The following is a 16,702-nucleotide window of genomic DNA, read 5'->3' on the forward strand; positions in this document are numbered from 1 at the left end:
AATTAAATAGGTGGATATGAAGTGGGATTCTAATTGATGAATGTAAAGTTTTATTTAGGATCTACAGAGCTGATGATCTAAGTGCAGCTCAAAGCTGCAGTGTTGGCTGAGATGGAGCTTTGTCTCTCTGAGTCTATTTGACTGCTGCCAAAGTCTGATCGATGGCTCCTGTAGGAGCTTGGTCAAGTCCTGACCCTGACACAAGGACAAACAAACTGTGATGGCAAATGGGAATAAAGATTTTATTTAATCATTTGGTTGTTTTGGCACATGCATTTTAAAGCAAGAAACTTAAAATTCAGCAGCACCTTTCACAACCTCATGACACTTTATAGACAGCTGAGTGTGTTTTGAATTATATGCAGAACTCGTTAGGCAGTCCTTTGGGATCAAGAATGGTCTCCTGAGTTGTGGATTTTGAGGCGACTCAATTGTCCAAGGCTGGATGCACACAAGGGCAGGGCAGAGAAGGTGGTCAGAGTGGTGGGATACTTGGGTTTTCAAATCCTCCTTCAGCTGTTACACTTAGTTACCCTCCTTGAGCTGGTAGAGAAGCTCAACATGATTGGCACCTTCACAGATGCTTCACTTCCAGTTTGGGTTGGCTTGGCCAAGAGGCTGCCATGATTCAGTGAGCTATCACGTTTTGTTCAGGGAGGCTTTGAGGACCTTCACGAAGCATTTCCTCTCGTCGTCCAGCCGGGATGAGGAGTCGAAAGCTTGTCTTGCTAGTCCGCCATCATGATGAAGGAAATCTAAAGTAAGCAATTTTCTCACAGCTGGCTCCCATCGACTGTAATGGAATATCTGGCAGCTTTGTGGTCTCAGTGGTAACAATTTTCTTTCCCCGAGATTTACTAAACTGAATAAATTCAGTTAAGTAGATGCTTCTGGGAACGTTCTATAATTAAAGATCAAGTTTTGAAGGGTACATTCATAAGTTTGGGCCTTCGTTCTCAGAAGATGCAATGCTGTTCGATTTTTGGAGGTCAATTTACATCGTTGCCTTTTGGGTGGTTACTTGACTGGCTCCATGAAGTTGGATCTACCAGGTTGCTATCTGTAAGGTGAGGTCAAAACATTGTCCTGTGTCTCTGGTCAGTTTGAACATATTCCGTTCCTGGTTTTGAGACTGATACAGAATATAAAATGACAGTTATTACAAGGAGCACAGAAGAACAGTGAGTAATCTCCCAGCAAATGTCTAAACAAGATGGTGGAATGATAAGCACGCATGACATATGATTTAGCACAGACACTTTCCAATGTGAATCCATTGACACCATACATTTATCCTTAGCTTTCTTCTCTTACAGCTCAGTATACATCTGTGCTTCCTAAACCACTGAGTATATTTAAAACAGAGATAGATAAGTTCTTGATTGCCAAGGGGAATATAAGGTTACAGGGAGAGAGTGGAAAAATGGGGTTGAAAAACCTATCAACCATGATTGAATGGTGGAGCAGACTCGATGGGCTGAATGGTCTGATTTCTGCTCCTATGTCTATGGTCTTATCCCACTGTAACACCATTTAGAGACTTGAAAATTGTTGTGAACATCAGTAAAAATGGACAGAGCTGGGAATGAGATGGGGATGAGAAATTATGCAGGACTGAGAGTTGGGAAATGGGGCAGAGCTTCAGGAGAGCAATTCTTGTCTTGAAACCTGTGATGCCAAACTTTCAGCTCGTGATCTGCTTGGTGTCCCGATGCCTTCCCCAACTTTTCCAAGTCCTGGTCTGGCTTCGTAGAGTTTTATTTAACTAGGCCAGCCAGACCGATACTGTAGCTTCAAGAACAGATCACAGGTTGGTGAATATTGTATTCAAAACATTCCACCATTCTAGGTGGTGCAGTGGCACAGTGGTTAGCGCTGCAACCTCATGGTGCTGGGGGCCCAGACTCAATTCCGGCCTTGGGTGACTGTGTGGAGTTTGCACATTCTCCTTTCCTTCTCACAGTACAAAGAAGTACAGGTCAGGGGAGTTAATCATGGTTAAATACCCCAGGTGGGTTGTAAGTCTAGGATGTGATGCTTTTCAGAGGGCTGGTGCAGACTTCATGAGGCTGAATGGTCTCTTTCTGCACTGTAGGAATTCAATGACTGACATCGACAATTTATTTTCACCCTTAATGTGTTAAAACAAACTAAAACATGTTACTGAGGCACATAAGGTGATCGAGGTATCCTAATGCATGAGTGACAGAAGATTAATAGGGAATACAGCATGAAATCCAGAAGGCTAATGGAATGCTATCGTTTATCATAAGAGGCATTGAACAGCAAAGTGAGCATGTCATACTCCAGTTGTAAGGGACCTTGGTAAGACTGCAACTCAAGGACTGTGGTCTCTATATGTAAGGAAGCATATAGATGCATTGGAGGTGGATCAGAGGAGGTTTACTAGAATGGCATCTGGAATGAGAGTGCTGTTTTATGACGATAGATTGGACAAACTGTGCTTGTTTTCACAGGAGTTTAGCAGAGTGAGGGGTCACTTCATTTAAATGCAGAAGATCCTGAACAGCCTTGCCAAGGTACATGTGAAAAGATGTGGATCTGCCCAGAACTAGGGGGATCACTGTTTTGAAATTAGGCGTCACCCTTTTAGGACAGAAATAAGGAATATTATATCTTCTCACACTTGGACTTTGGAACTCTGCCTCAGAAAGCAGTGGCAGTGAGGTCATTAAATATTTTTAAGGCAGAGGCAGATAGGTTTTCAGGCGAAAGTGAAGGCTACAAATGTTGGAGATCAGAGTCAAGATTAGAATGGTGCTGGAAAAACACAGCAGGTCAGGCAGCATCCGAGGAGCAGGAAAATCGACATCTCAGTCAAAAGCCCTTCATCAGGATAGATTTTTGTCAGGAAGAGGAGTTGGGATGGGGTTTGGGTGGGACCCGAGATCTGGATGTGGAATTTGAAATACTAACAGATTGGCCCTTGGTGGGGTCGGAGCAGAATGGACTATTTCCATTTCTATTTGGTATGTTTATATATTAATTAACAGGAACAAAAATCTGCTTAAAGGCAGGGTTTTTAAGACGATTCTAAGAGGAGGTAAAGAGGGTAGAGAAACGGAGAGGTACAGAGAAGAAATTTCAGAGCCCTAGGGCTCGGCTATTAAAGGCACAGCCACCGTTGATGGCAATCAGGGATGCTGAAGTGGTCAGAATTAGATGAGCAGGGATCTGTAAAGTATATAAGGAATCTAAGGATGGCTGAGGAGCTTTTGAAGCTAGAAGGGCAATTAGATGCTCCTGAGAACAGCGGCAGGATGCTTTGAAGGTGAGTACAAGAGCAAGTCCTTCAAGGGTGGTCTAAAGGAAATGACTTTGCATCATACTTGCCACTCCAGGGAATGGGGCTTTGATATCTGTAGGGCAAAATGGACCCCTCAACTTCCAGGAAAATCCCAGTTAATTTCCTTCATTCATCCAAAATTAGTTCGATTAGTCACTCCTGCCATTTCGGCAGTCCCAACCTCCCGCCGCTCCCAGCCTCCTTTGCTCATCACCCTCTGGCAAAATTGGAGACAAAGTAGACATGGAGCAGATGTTTCCCTTGTAGGACAATCCAGATGAGAGGTCATAGTTTCACACTAAATGGGGCGAGGGCAGATTAAAAACAGAGATGAGGAGGGATTACTTCCCTCATGTAACCCTATGGAATTCACTACCTCAGAGTGTGATAGATGAGAACACTGAATAATTTTAAGGAGGAGATAGATAGATTTTTAATCAGTAACAGGTTAAAGGGTTAAGAGGAGCATGTAATTGAGACCGAGATGATATCAGCCATGGGCAGCATGGTGGCTCAGTGGTTCGCACTGTTGCCTCACACTGCCAGGGACCCAGGTTCAATTCCAGCCTTGGGTGACTGACTGTGTAAAGCTTGCCCGTTTTCCTTGTGTCTGCGTGGGTTTCTTCCAGTTCTACAATTAAGTCCAAAGATGTGCAGGTTAGTTGGATTGGCCTTAGGAAATCCAGAGTTACTGGGACAGGGTGTGGTGGTGAGTCTGGGTGAAATGCTCTTTGGAGTGTCAGTGTAAGTTGATGGGCCAAATGGCCTGCTTCCCCACTGTAGGGATTCTATGATTGTATTAAATGATGGAGCAGGCTTGAGGGGCTGAATTGCCTACTCCTGATTCTAGGTCTCATGTTTAAACATGATATGTGCACGAGCAGAAAGACCAAAGTGTTAGAACATAGAACATTACAGTGCAGTACAGGCCCGTCGGCTCTCGATGTTGCGCCGACCTGTCATACCAATCTGAAGCCCATCTAACCTACACTATTCCATGTATGTCCATATGCTTGTCCAATGACAACTTAAATGTACTTAAAGTTGGCGAATCTACTACCGTTGCAGGCAAAGCATTCCATACCCTTACTACTGTCTGAGTAAAGAAACTACCTCTGACATCTGTCCTATACCTTTTTTTTCACATTTATTTTTAGATTAGATTACTTACAATGTGGAAACAGGCCCTTCGGCCCAACAAGTCCACACCTACCCACCGAAGCGCAACCCACCTATTCCCCTCTTTACCTAACACTACGGGCAATTTAGCACGGCCAATTCACCTGACCTGCACATCTTTGGACTGTGGGAGGAAACCGGAGCACCCGGAGGAAACCCACGCAGACACGGGGAGAATGTGCAAACTCCACACAGTCGAGAATTGAACCCGGGTCTCTGGCGCTGTGAGGCAGCAGTGCTAACCACTGTGCCACCTTGCCGCCCACAATACCTATCACCCCTCAATTTAAAACTATGCCCCCTTGTGCTCGTCGTCTCTATACTTGGAAAAAGGCTCTCCCTGTCCACCCTATCTAATCCTCTGATTATCTTATATGTCTCTATTAAGTCACCTCTCACCCTGCTTCTCTCTAATGGAAACAGCCTCAAATCCCTCAGCCTTTCCTCGTAAGACCTTCCCTCCATACCAGGCAACATCCTGGTAAATCTCCTCTGCACCCTTTCCAAAGCTTCCACGTCCTTCTTATAATGCGGTGACCAGAACTGTACACAATACTCCAAGTGCGGCCGACTAGAGTTTTGTACAGCTGTAGCATAACCTCATGGTTCCGGTACTCGATCCCTCTATTAATAAAAGCTAAAGCACTGTAAGCCTTCTTAACGACCCTGTCAACCTGGGTGGCAACTTTCAAGGATCTGTGTACCTGGACACCGAGATCTCTCTGCTCATCTACACTACCAAGAATCTTACCATTAGCCCAGTACTTTGCATTCCGGTTACTCCGACCAAAGTGAATCACCTCACACTTGTCCGCATTAAACTCCATTTTCCACCTCTCAGCCCAGCTCTGTAGCTTATCTATGTCTCTCTGTAACTTACAACATCCTTTTGTCACTATCCACAACTCCACCGACCTTAGTGTCGTCTGCAAATTTACTAACCCACCCTTCTACATCCTCATCCAGGTCGTTGATAAAAATGACGAGCAGCAGTGGGCCCAAAACTAATCCTTGCGGTACACCACTGGTAACTGAACTCCAGGATGTACATTTCCCATCAACCACCACCCTCTGTCTTCTTTCAGCAAGCCAATTACTGATCCAAACTGCTATATCTCCCACAATCCCATTCCTCTGCATTTTGTACAATAGCCTACTATGGGGAACCTTATCGAATGCCTTGCTGAAATCCATATACACCACATCAACCAGTTTACTCTCATCTACCTGTTTGGTCACCTTCTCAAAGAACTCAATAAGGTTTGTGAGGCACAACCTACCCTTCACAAAACCATGCTGACTATCCCTAATCAAATTATTCTTTTCTAGATGATTATAAATTCTATCTCTTATAACCTTTTCCAACACTTTACCAACAACTGAAGTAAGGCTCACTGGTCTATAATTACCAGGATTGTCTCTACTCCCCTTCTTGAACAGGGGAACCATATTTGCTATCCTCCAGTCTTCTGGCACTACTGCTGTAGACCTGTAGACAATGACGATTTAAAGATCAATGCCAAAGGCTCGGCAATCTCCTCCCTGGCTTCCCAGAGGATCCTAGGATAAATCCCATCCGGCCCAGGGGACCTATCTATTTTCACACTCTGCAGGATTTCTAATACCTCCTCCTTGTGAACCTCAATCACACCTCGTCTAGTAGCCTGTATCTCAGTAATCTCCTCGACAACATTGTCGTTTTCTTGATTGAATACTGTTGAAAAATATTCATTTAGTGTTTCCCCTATCTCCTCTGACTCCACACACAACTTCCCACTACTATCCTTGATTGGCCCTAATCTTACTCTAATCATTCGTTTATTCCTTAAATACCTATAGAAAGCCTTAGTGTTTACCCTGATCCTATCCGCCAACAACTTCTCATGTCTCCTCCTGGCTCTTCTGAGCTCTATTTTAGGTCTTTCCTGGCTAACTTGTCACCCTCAAGCGCCCTAACTGAGCCTTCACATCTCATCCTAACATAAGCCTTCTTTTTCCTTGTGACCAGAAATTCCACTTCCTTCATAAACCACGGCTCCCGCGCTCTACAGCTTCCTCCCTGCCTGACAGGTACATACCTATCTAGGACACACAGCAGTTTTTCCTTGAATAAGCTCCACATTTCTAATGTGCCCATCCCCTGCAGTTTCCTTCTCCATCCTATGCTTCTTAAATCTTGCCTAATCGCTTCGTAATTTCCTTTCCCCCAGCTGTAACTCTTGCCCAGTGGTATACACCTATCCCTTTCTATCACTAAAGTAAACATAACAGAATTGTGATCGCTATCACCAAAGTGCTCACCTATTTCCAAGTCTAACAATTGGCCGGGCTCATTACCCAATACCAAATCTAATGTGGCTTCGCTCCTTGTTGGCCAAATCTAATGTGGCTTCGCTCCTTGTTGGCCTGTCTACATTCCTGTGTCAGGAATCTCTCCTGCACACACTGGACAAAAACTGACCCATCTATAGTACTCATACTATAGTGTTCCCAGTCAATATTTGGAAAGTTGAAGTCCCCCATGACAACTACCCTGTCTCACTCCTATCGAGAATCACCTTTGCTATCCTTTCCTCTACATCTCTGGAACTATTTGGCGGTCTATAGAAAACTCCTAATAGGGTGACCTCTCCTTTCCTGATTCTAACTTCAGCCCATACTACCTCAGTTTACGAGTCCCCAAACATCCTTTCTGCAACTGTGATACTGTCCTTGACCAACAATGCTACACCTCCCCCTCTTTTACCATCTGCTCTGTTCTTACTGAAACATCTAAATCCTGGAACCTGCAACAACCATTCCTGTCCCTGCTCTAACCAAGTATCCAAAATGGCCACAACATCGAAGTCCCAGGTACCAACCCATGCTGCAAGTTCACCCACCTTATTCCGGATGCTCCTGGCGTTGAAGTAGTCACACTTCAAACCAACTTCTTGCTTGCCGGTGCCATCTTGCGTCCCTGAAACTTGATTTTGGACCTCCCTATTCTCAACCTTTTCTATACTTGAACTACAATTTTGGTTCCCACCCCCTGCTGGATTAGTTTAACCCCACCCCAATAGCTTTAGCGAATTTCCCCCCCAGAATATTGGTATCCCTCTGGTTCAGATGAAGACCATCCTGCTTGTAGAGGTCTCACCTACCCCAGAAAAAGCCCCAATTATCCAAGAATCCAAAACCCTCCCTCCTGCACCATCCCTGTAGCCTTGGGGCTGCTCCCCCTCCCCCTTAAGGATCCCAAAAACACGATCAGACCCATCACGAACCCTGGCACCTGGGAAGCAACACACCAACCGTGAGTGTCTCTCGTCCCCACAGAACCTCCTATCTGTCCCCCTAACTATGGAGTCCCCAATGACTACTGCTCTGCTCCTCTTCCCCTTTCCCTTCTGAGCAGCAGGGACAGACTCTGTGCCAGAGCCCTGTACCCATTGCTTTCCCCTGGTAAGTCGACCCCCTCAACAGTATCCAAAACAGTATACTTATTGTTGAGGGGAATGACCACAGGGGATCCCTGCACTGCCTGCCGGTTCCCTTTCCGTCCCCTGACTGTAAGCCATTTGCCTTTTTCTTGTACCTTAGGAGTGACTACCTCCCTGTAACTCCTCTCAATAACCCCCTCTGCCTCCTGAATGATCCGAAGTTCATCCAGCTCCAGCTCCAGTTCCCTAACGTGGTTTCCGAGGAGCTGGAGTTGGGTGCACTTCCCACAGATGTAGTCAGCAGGGTCACTAGTGGTGACCCTTACCTCCCAAATTCTGCAGGAGGAACATTCAACTGCCCTCACCTCCATTCCCACTCTTCTAAATTCCCAAAAAGATTGATGAAAAAATAAGGAATAAAAGAAAATCTCGTTACCTTACCAATCTGGCGCACAGGTCATTTTTTTGGTTAGAGGAGGAGGATGGGTGGGAGATACTACCCGAGTAGTGTTTCAGGTAATGCCACCACACAAACATATGACTTCCCAGAAGTCCTTTGCTCCTCCCTCGCACCTCTCGGTAAATGGAGGCCCGACTCCCGAGGTAAGTCCCTTTTAATGTGGGAAAACTCACCCTTCCCGGCAGCCCTCGCTTCACCTCTCCTTTTCTCCTCGCCGCTCTGGCAAAATGTTAATGTAGATAAGTCACTAAAGGCGGAAAGACAAATAGAGGGAACTTATGAAAGCATAAAGTGTTCTAGGCCCCATACGTGGGGGCATAGATTACAGGGAGGTTCTGATGAATTATATAAGGCACTAGTTAGGCCTCAGCAGGAGTATTGTGTACAATTCTGGGCACCACACTTTAGGAGGAGAGAGTGCAACAGTGGGTTTACAAGAATGGTTCCAGAGATGTGACGCTTCAGCTCTGAAGAAAGATCGGAGTGGTTGTAACTGTTCTCCTTGGAGAGAAGAAGGCTAGGAGGGGATTTGATAGAAGTTTCAATATCACAAAGATTCAAAATCATAACATCTAACACCCTCCAGGGAAGGAGTTTGCCTTCCTTACTGGTCTGGCCTATATGTGAATCCAGATCCACAGCAAGATGGTTGACTCTTAGCTGCCCTCTAGGCAATTAAGGATGGGCAGTAGGTGCTGACCTAGCCAGCAACATCCTCATCCTGTAAATGCATTTTAAAAAATCATAAGGGGTCTGGACAAAGTAGATAAGGGGAAACAGTTCCCAGTCGTAAGTAGATCGAGAACTATAGGGTATAGTTATAAAACATTTTGCAAAAGGGGCAAGTGCAAGATGAGAATAATAGTTAGGGTCTAAAATGCACTGCTTGGGAGAGTGCTGGAGGCGAGTTCAATTGAGGCAATAGATAATCGTTTTAATATTAGATTTTGATTTGATTTGATTTATTTATTGTCACAAACATTTTGTTGCAAAATACAGTGAAAACTGGTTGTGCAGCATTGTCACTCTCTGGTGCCGCCTTAAAACACAGAAAAATGAACCAAAACACAGAACATGAAGACATAAAAATAAAGAAATAGAGAAACAAAGTTCATCTCCACAGCCCTTCTTGCTAAACGCTCAGCCATAGGCTTGGATCTCCCCCTCCATGAGTTCTTGCTGGACGTGTCCAATGCAGCTACTACTGATGCCCCAGGGTCTCACCCTGGGCAGTAACTTGCCTCTGCTGCAACCACCAAGAGTCTGCTCTGGCCCACTTCATCGATGCAGAAACCACCAGGAACACCTCAAAGGTTTCAGTAAAGATTTACAAGGATGTTGCCAGGGTTGGAGGGTTTGAGCTATAAGGAGAGGCTTAACTGGCTGGGGCTGTTTTCCCTGGAGCATCGGAGGCTGAGGGGTGACCTTATAGAGGTTTACAAAATTATGAAAGGTACGGATAGGAGTAAATAGACAAGATCTTTTCTCCGGGATGGGGGAGTCAAGAACTAGAGGGCATAGGCTTAAGGAGAAAGGGGAAAGATTTAAAAGGGATCTAAGGGGCAACTTTTTCACACAGAGGATGGTGCATGTCTGGAATGAACTTCCAGAGGATGTGGTGGCAGCTGGTACAATATTAAGATTTAAAAGGCATCTGGATGGGTACATGAATAAGAAGGGTTTAGAGGGAAATTGGCCAAATGCTGGCAAATAGGACTATATCAGTTTAGGATATCTGGTCAGCATGGACAACTTGGACTGAAGGGTCTGTTTTCATGTTGCACATCTCTATCACTCTATGACTCTAATACTTGCAAGTTTGTGTTATCTGCAAATTTTGAAATTGGACCACAAGTTTACATCATTAATATATATCAAGGGAAATATTGGTGCCAGTCCTGACCCAGAACAAACTTATTATATATTAGTCTTCAGTCCAACAAAGAACTGTTCACCACTGTTCACCACTGTTCACCTCTGTGAATATCGTCTGTTTCCTGTGGCCTTGCCAATTACATATTCATTCATTATTTATTCTGTGGCTTCAATTTTGCTGACAGTTTTATTATGAGACAATTTTGTCAAATCCCTTCTGGAAGTCTCTATATATCTCATCAAGTGCATTATCCGCATCAATTCTCCTTGTTACTGCTTGAAAAATCTCATCCAAGTTAGTTTTGTACAATTTGTCTTTAACAAAGAAATAAATCTGCTTCTTTAAAAATCTTGATCCAAGTGCAGTCTTCTGTATTGGAATGAAATGTTATTTTTTGCACAGTTTTTCAGTCAGTTTTAGCAATCTATTTTAATGCATGGTGCAATGCTGGGTTGCTACTCTCTATGCATAATAATAACATTAATCTCCTTGAAACTGAGAAATCTCAGTATTCTGTGTAATATTGATTTACTCTTTTATTGTCAATTTAATTCATATTGTGCTTAAACTAGAATTCCTGTTAGTTCTTCATTACAATGTATATTGCAGAGGCCCATCTGATTAAATAAGTTTGTGTCCATGCAATTGATATGTCTTTGTGAAAGGTACAATGAGGGGAGGAGGCCGGTTGCAGAACTGACACAGCTCTCCACAGCCAGGCTCTCTCTTGGAATGGAATTGCTGGCCAATTCAGTAACTTATTTCAAACACATATACTGCAATAATTGATGCTGCACAGTTGAAGGATCCATGTGCTTTATCTGACATATGAGGAAAAGATGGATCAGTTTTGAATAAAGTCCATGCCAACAGTTAAAGATTCTTTCATTCAGTGATACCTTGAGTCAGAAGATGCAGGTTTTTTTAGATTAGATTACTTAGAGTACAGTGAGGAGTCCTGGCGAGTATCCAGTTGATTAGATTCCCTTCGGCCCAACAAGTCCACACTGACCCTCCGAAGGGCAACCCACCCAGACCCATTCCCCTACACCGAACACTACAGGCAATTTAGCCTGGCCAATTCACCTAACCTGCACATCTTTGGACTGTGGGAGGAAACCGGAGCACCCAGAGGAAACCCACGCAGACACGGGGAGAACGTGCAAACTCCACACAGACAGTTGCCTGAGGTGGGAATTGAACCCAGGTCTCTGGCACTGTGAGGCAGCAGTGCTAACCACTGTACCACCATGCTGCCCACTTTTAAACACTGTCATTGAGAGTCACATGAATGGAAACAGGATGTATGGATCCCAATTCTAGATCATCAACCAACAGTAGTGGCTGTGGATGATTCCTCCTAAACTTCCATCATACAGGTTGTGAGAGCACAGAAAACCTACCCAACACAGAGGTCCACCATTTGGGATAAATGGGTTGAATAGGCATGGAAGGGAGTTCATGTTGTGACTTATCAGACTGTTAATCGGACCATAAACATTTCAAATTTCACTCTGCTTTTCCAAAAGAACACTTTGGAGACACAAAAAATAATCAAGCTGCCATCCTGTGATATTATTAATCAGTTTATGAAGGTATAAAGTCAACAGAAGCTTAGTTTGCACAGCACACCCAGGGCTGGAATTGAGAAGGCAATTGAAAACCCATCTAAGTTTGGCAAAAGTTAATAAGCCATGTGTATCAATCTAAAATATTTCACCTGATTGGTTCAAGTGAACCTCGAGAGATTTCAGATTGATCACTGATGTAACGTGTTAGAGTATTATTGAAGTGGCTCATATAGGATTATAAATGCTTTCTCCAAAAAAACAGATATGGAACCATGCAATAGTGGAGAGTTAATTTACTTTGGCTGCACGATGAAATGGAAAGGATATTTGAAAACAGAACAATTTGATTTGCATCCATGACTGAAGTTTTTCTCTGAGAAGATGTTTTATAGTTTATCTGTAAATTCTGGGCCACACAACACCACTGCAAACATTGGTAACTAGTCATTTTTTTAAAAAAACAAAAACAGAAGTTGCTGGAAACGCCTCAGCAGGTCTGGCAGCAGCTGTGTAGAGAAATGAAAGTTAATGCTTTGGGTTCAGTGACCTTTGCTCAGGAGTGTTTTTCAAATCCTTTTTGAGATGTGGCATTTATTATCGATCCTTACTTGCTAATATTGGTGTCATAGAGTCATCCTTCACATACCTAATGGGCTTTACACAAAATAACATAAAATGTTTTAATTAATTATGTGGTTACAGGACAGGAACAGGCAATTCAAGCAAACAGGCCTTTGCTCTGTTTATGCTTTGCCTCTGCCTCCCCACATTCTTCCTCATGTCTCCCTATTAGTGAATCCTTATACGTCTTTCCCCCTTGTATAATAAGACCATAAGACATAGGAGTGGAGGTAAGGCCATTTGGCCCATCGCGTCCACTCCGCCATTCAATCATGGCTGATGAGCATTTCAACTCCACTTACCCGCATTCTTCCCGTAGCCCTTAATTCCTTGTGACATCAAGAATTTATCAATCTCTGCCTTGAAGACATTTAGCGTCCCGGCCTCCACTGCACTCTGTGGCAATGAATTCCACAGGCCCACCACTCTCTGACTGAAGAAATGTCTCCGCATTTCTGTCCTGAATTGGCCCCCTCTAATTCTAAGGCTGTGTTCATGGGTCCTAGTCTCCTCGCCTAACGGAAACAATTTCCTAGCGTCCACCCTTTCCAAGCCATGTATTATCTTGTAAGTTTCTATTAGATCTCCCCTTCTAAACTCCAATGAATACAATCCCAGGATCCTCAGCTGTTCCTCGTATGTTAGACCAACCATTCCAGGGATCATCCGTGTGAATCTCCGCTGGACACGCTCCAGTGCCAGTATGTCCTTCCTGAGGTGTGGGGACCAAAACTGGACACAGTACTCCAAATGGGGCCTAACCAGAGCTTTACAAAGTCTCAGTAGCACAACGGTGTTTTTATATTCCAACCTTCTTGAGATAATTGACAACATTACATTTGCTATCTTAATCACGGATTCAACCTGCATGTTTACCTTTAGAGAATTCTCGACTAGCACTCCCAGATCCCTTTGGACTTTGGCTTTATGAATTTTCTCACCGTTTAGAAAGTAGTCCATGCTCCTATTCTTTTTTCTAAAGTGCAAGACCTCGCATTTGCTCACATTGAATTCCATCAGCCATTTCCTGGACCACTCTCCCAAATTGTCTAGATCCTTCTGCAACCTCCCCACTTCCTCAGTACTACCTGCCTGTCCACCTAACTTCGTATCTTCGGCAATCTTCACTAGAATGCCCCCAGTCCCTTCATCCAGATCATTAATATATAACGTGAACAGCTGTGGCCCCAACACTGAACCCTGCAGGACACCACTTGTCACCGGCTGCCATTCCAAAAAAGAACTTTTTATCCCAACTCTCTGCCTTCTGTCAGACAGCCAATTCTCAATCCATACCAGCTTAGCCTCCTTTTAACTTCATCTTCCTGCATTCAAGAATTGAACTTGGCCTTTGAATCCTTAATAATGAAAGTTAGAATTCTAAAAGATCTGCAGATCCACGTTCAAAAATCAATTTGCTTCAACATTAAGTGGCAGATTTATTACATTTGCTCTGATGTGTGACCTCCAAAAAGGAATTGCATATATATCTGGATTAGCTGGATCTTCGTTATGAACTGGCTTGATAGACTTTCAAAAAACGGAATGTGTGGAAGAATAATTGTCAGGGTTCTATTGTAAAATCAAATGCAACTTACACAAACCTGAACATAAGCAATAACGACTAATGTATATATTGAACAGGTTTTGGAACTGATTCTAAACCAATACACTATATATACAATTTAGACTCTAATATTCTGGATATACATGAGGCAAATATGGGTTAATAGACAAACTGTGGCTGAACACTCCTCAGACTGCACTTTAAATGGCTAATATTTCAAGGCAGATCCTACCCAAACATATTGGTCACAAATCACCAATAAAGTTCTGTCTCATTTGCAAGGGATTCCAAGTCTTCAGTTGGAAGATCCATCCTTGGAATGTTTTGATGGTTTGATCTCTTATTTCAAGCCTCAGTTCTCCAAGACTCCTGAGTCTACTCCCAAAAGTCTAAATACCAACAAAATGTCAGCTTTTATTCAACATCTGCTTTATCAGGTGTCTCTAAGTTTCTTTAAACTCTAATCTTTCTCTATCTACACCAAGCAAATACAGCTTGTGGGCTTCCTTCATTGCCCTCTCAATTGTACTGAACTTTCAATGGCTTCCAGGGATTTGTTTTAGCCCGATCTTTCTATATGGCAAGGTGGCACAATTCCCTTTGACTTCTCTTGAGCTTTAATTGCATAGTCGCTAAAACTCTTATGCTTAGTAGGCACTTTGCATCCTCACTTCCCACACCTCGACCTTTGAGCTCCACCCCTTCAATTGCAACAAAAACTGAACCTTCCTGGTCCTCACCTTCCACCCCACCATCCTCCAGATCCAACGTATCATCCTCCACCATTTCTGCCACCTACAAACAGATTCTACCACCAGAAATATATTTCCCTCCCCATTCCTCTCTGCATTCCACAGAGACCATTCCCTCTATGACTCCCTTGTCCAAGCCCACCACCAACCCACCCACCACTCCTGGCACCTTCCCCTGCCACTGCAAGAGGTGTAAAGCCTGCGTCCACACCTCCCACCTCACCTCCATCTAAGGCCCCAAAGGATCCAAAGGATCCTTCCATATCCAGCAGAGATTTTCCTGCACCTCCAAACACCTCATCTACTGTGTCCATGACTCTTGAGGTGGTCTCTTCTACATTAGGGAGACAGGATGCCAACTTGTGGAATGTTTCAGAGAACATCTCTGGGATACATGCACTAAACATCCCCACCGCCTTGTGGCCGAACACTTCAACACCCTCTCCTACTCCGCCAAGGACATGCAAGTCCTGGGCCTCCTCCACAACCAAATTCTAGCCACCCGATGCCTGGAGGAAGAGAGCCTCAGATTCCGCCTTGGGACACATGGGATCAACGTTGATTTCACTAGTTTCCTCATCTCCCTTCCCCCACCTTATCACAGATCCAACTCTCAAACTTGGCACCGCCCTCTTGAATTGTCCTACCTGTCCATCTTCCTTCCCACCTATCTGCTCCACTCTCCATTCTGACGTATCACCATCACCCCCACCTTCATCGACCTATTGTATTTCCAGCCGCCTTTCGCCCAACCCCATCCCCCCTCCCATTTATCTCTCAGCCCCCTTGGGCCTCCCCACATTCATGATGAAGAGCTTATGCTCAAAATGTCGACTCACCTGCTCCTCAGATGCTGCCTGACCTACTGTGCTTTTCCAGCACCACACGTTTGGACTTTGCATGCTTTAGCAATTTCCCAGCTCCAAAACTTGCAATGAACTGATCTCCCAGCAAACACACAGATTAATTGAAACTAAACAGTGAATGGGATTTTTTGAGGAGTGACGATCTCAATCTCAAGTAGATTGTCACTGTGGTCCTCTTCTTACAAAAACAAGGGAGCTCTGCATTTCCGAGAAGAGATTTCACTTGAGGATCCCACAGAAATACAGAAGCATTCTTCCACCACATGTTGAACTGTCAGATGTAGGTAAATCATGTCCCCTCTCCACAGCAGTCAGCTGCCGTATCCTGAAGTGTAAAGGTTCTGATGGCCACTTTGCCAGTTACTGTCAAACCGTATGTACAGAAGGGCAGTGTGATGTTAAGATGCCAATGGATAGGGCTAAAGGTCAGTAGGATGCCAGCTGGGAAATCAGTCAGTTGTCGAGTGGTGGGGTGGCATGTGAACATTCCAGATGAGTAGGAAGTAAGGTGCTAGGAAAGTAAGGATCCAGACAGGAAGGGGATGGGTGCCAGGTAAGTTGGATGCCAGGAAAGTAGGGACCAGGATAATAACTGTGTAGGGTGTCAAGCTGTGTAGGAGGAGGATAAGGTGTTAGGTGGATAGAATGCCAAAGGTGAGGGGGTAGCATGCCATGCAGTAGGGAACAAAACTGTAAGGTGGCAAGGTAAGTGATTTCGGGTAGTTAGGGCTATCGGGCAAAATTGGGTTTGCAGTGGAAGGTGGGTGTTCGGATCTGAGTGTTTTGGGGTTGGCAGGTTTTGGGGTTTTGAGTCAGTTTGAGTAAGAGTGGTTGTAGAATTGGCTCAGGTCTAATGGCAGAGGGGGTCAGGATGTGTACAGCAATGGGAAGGGGAGTGTGGGAATGGTGGGCTGGTCCCAGTGCGGGGAATTGGGTTGGCATTGGATTGTGTATGACAGGAGGTGCAGGTTGGGTCCCACTGTGGAATTGGGGAGGGGTGTGTTGGGTCAGTTTCAGGGGCAGAAGTGTGGGGGGTTGGGTTCTATGTTGTGCCAGAGACTCAGGGGTGTAAGTGGTTTGG

At 44.4% G+C, this 16,702-nt stretch overlaps 1 pseudogene; it reads right to left on the reverse strand.

The window, feature by feature from the left end:
- LOC148149016 (uncharacterized) overlaps positions 1 to 14,789 on the reverse strand; it is a 33,009-nt pseudogene extending 18,220 nt beyond the window's left edge.
- Positions 14,790 to 16,702: the final 1,913 nt, after the last annotated feature.

This window comes from Chiloscyllium plagiosum, unplaced genomic scaffold, assembly GCF_037043375.1.
Source record: "Chiloscyllium plagiosum isolate Xiang-an unplaced genomic scaffold, Cpla_swu_hap1 HiC_scaffold_10, whole genome shotgun sequence".
In the NCBI taxonomy this organism is placed as follows: Eukaryota; Metazoa; Chordata; class Chondrichthyes; order Orectolobiformes; family Hemiscylliidae; genus Chiloscyllium; species Chiloscyllium plagiosum.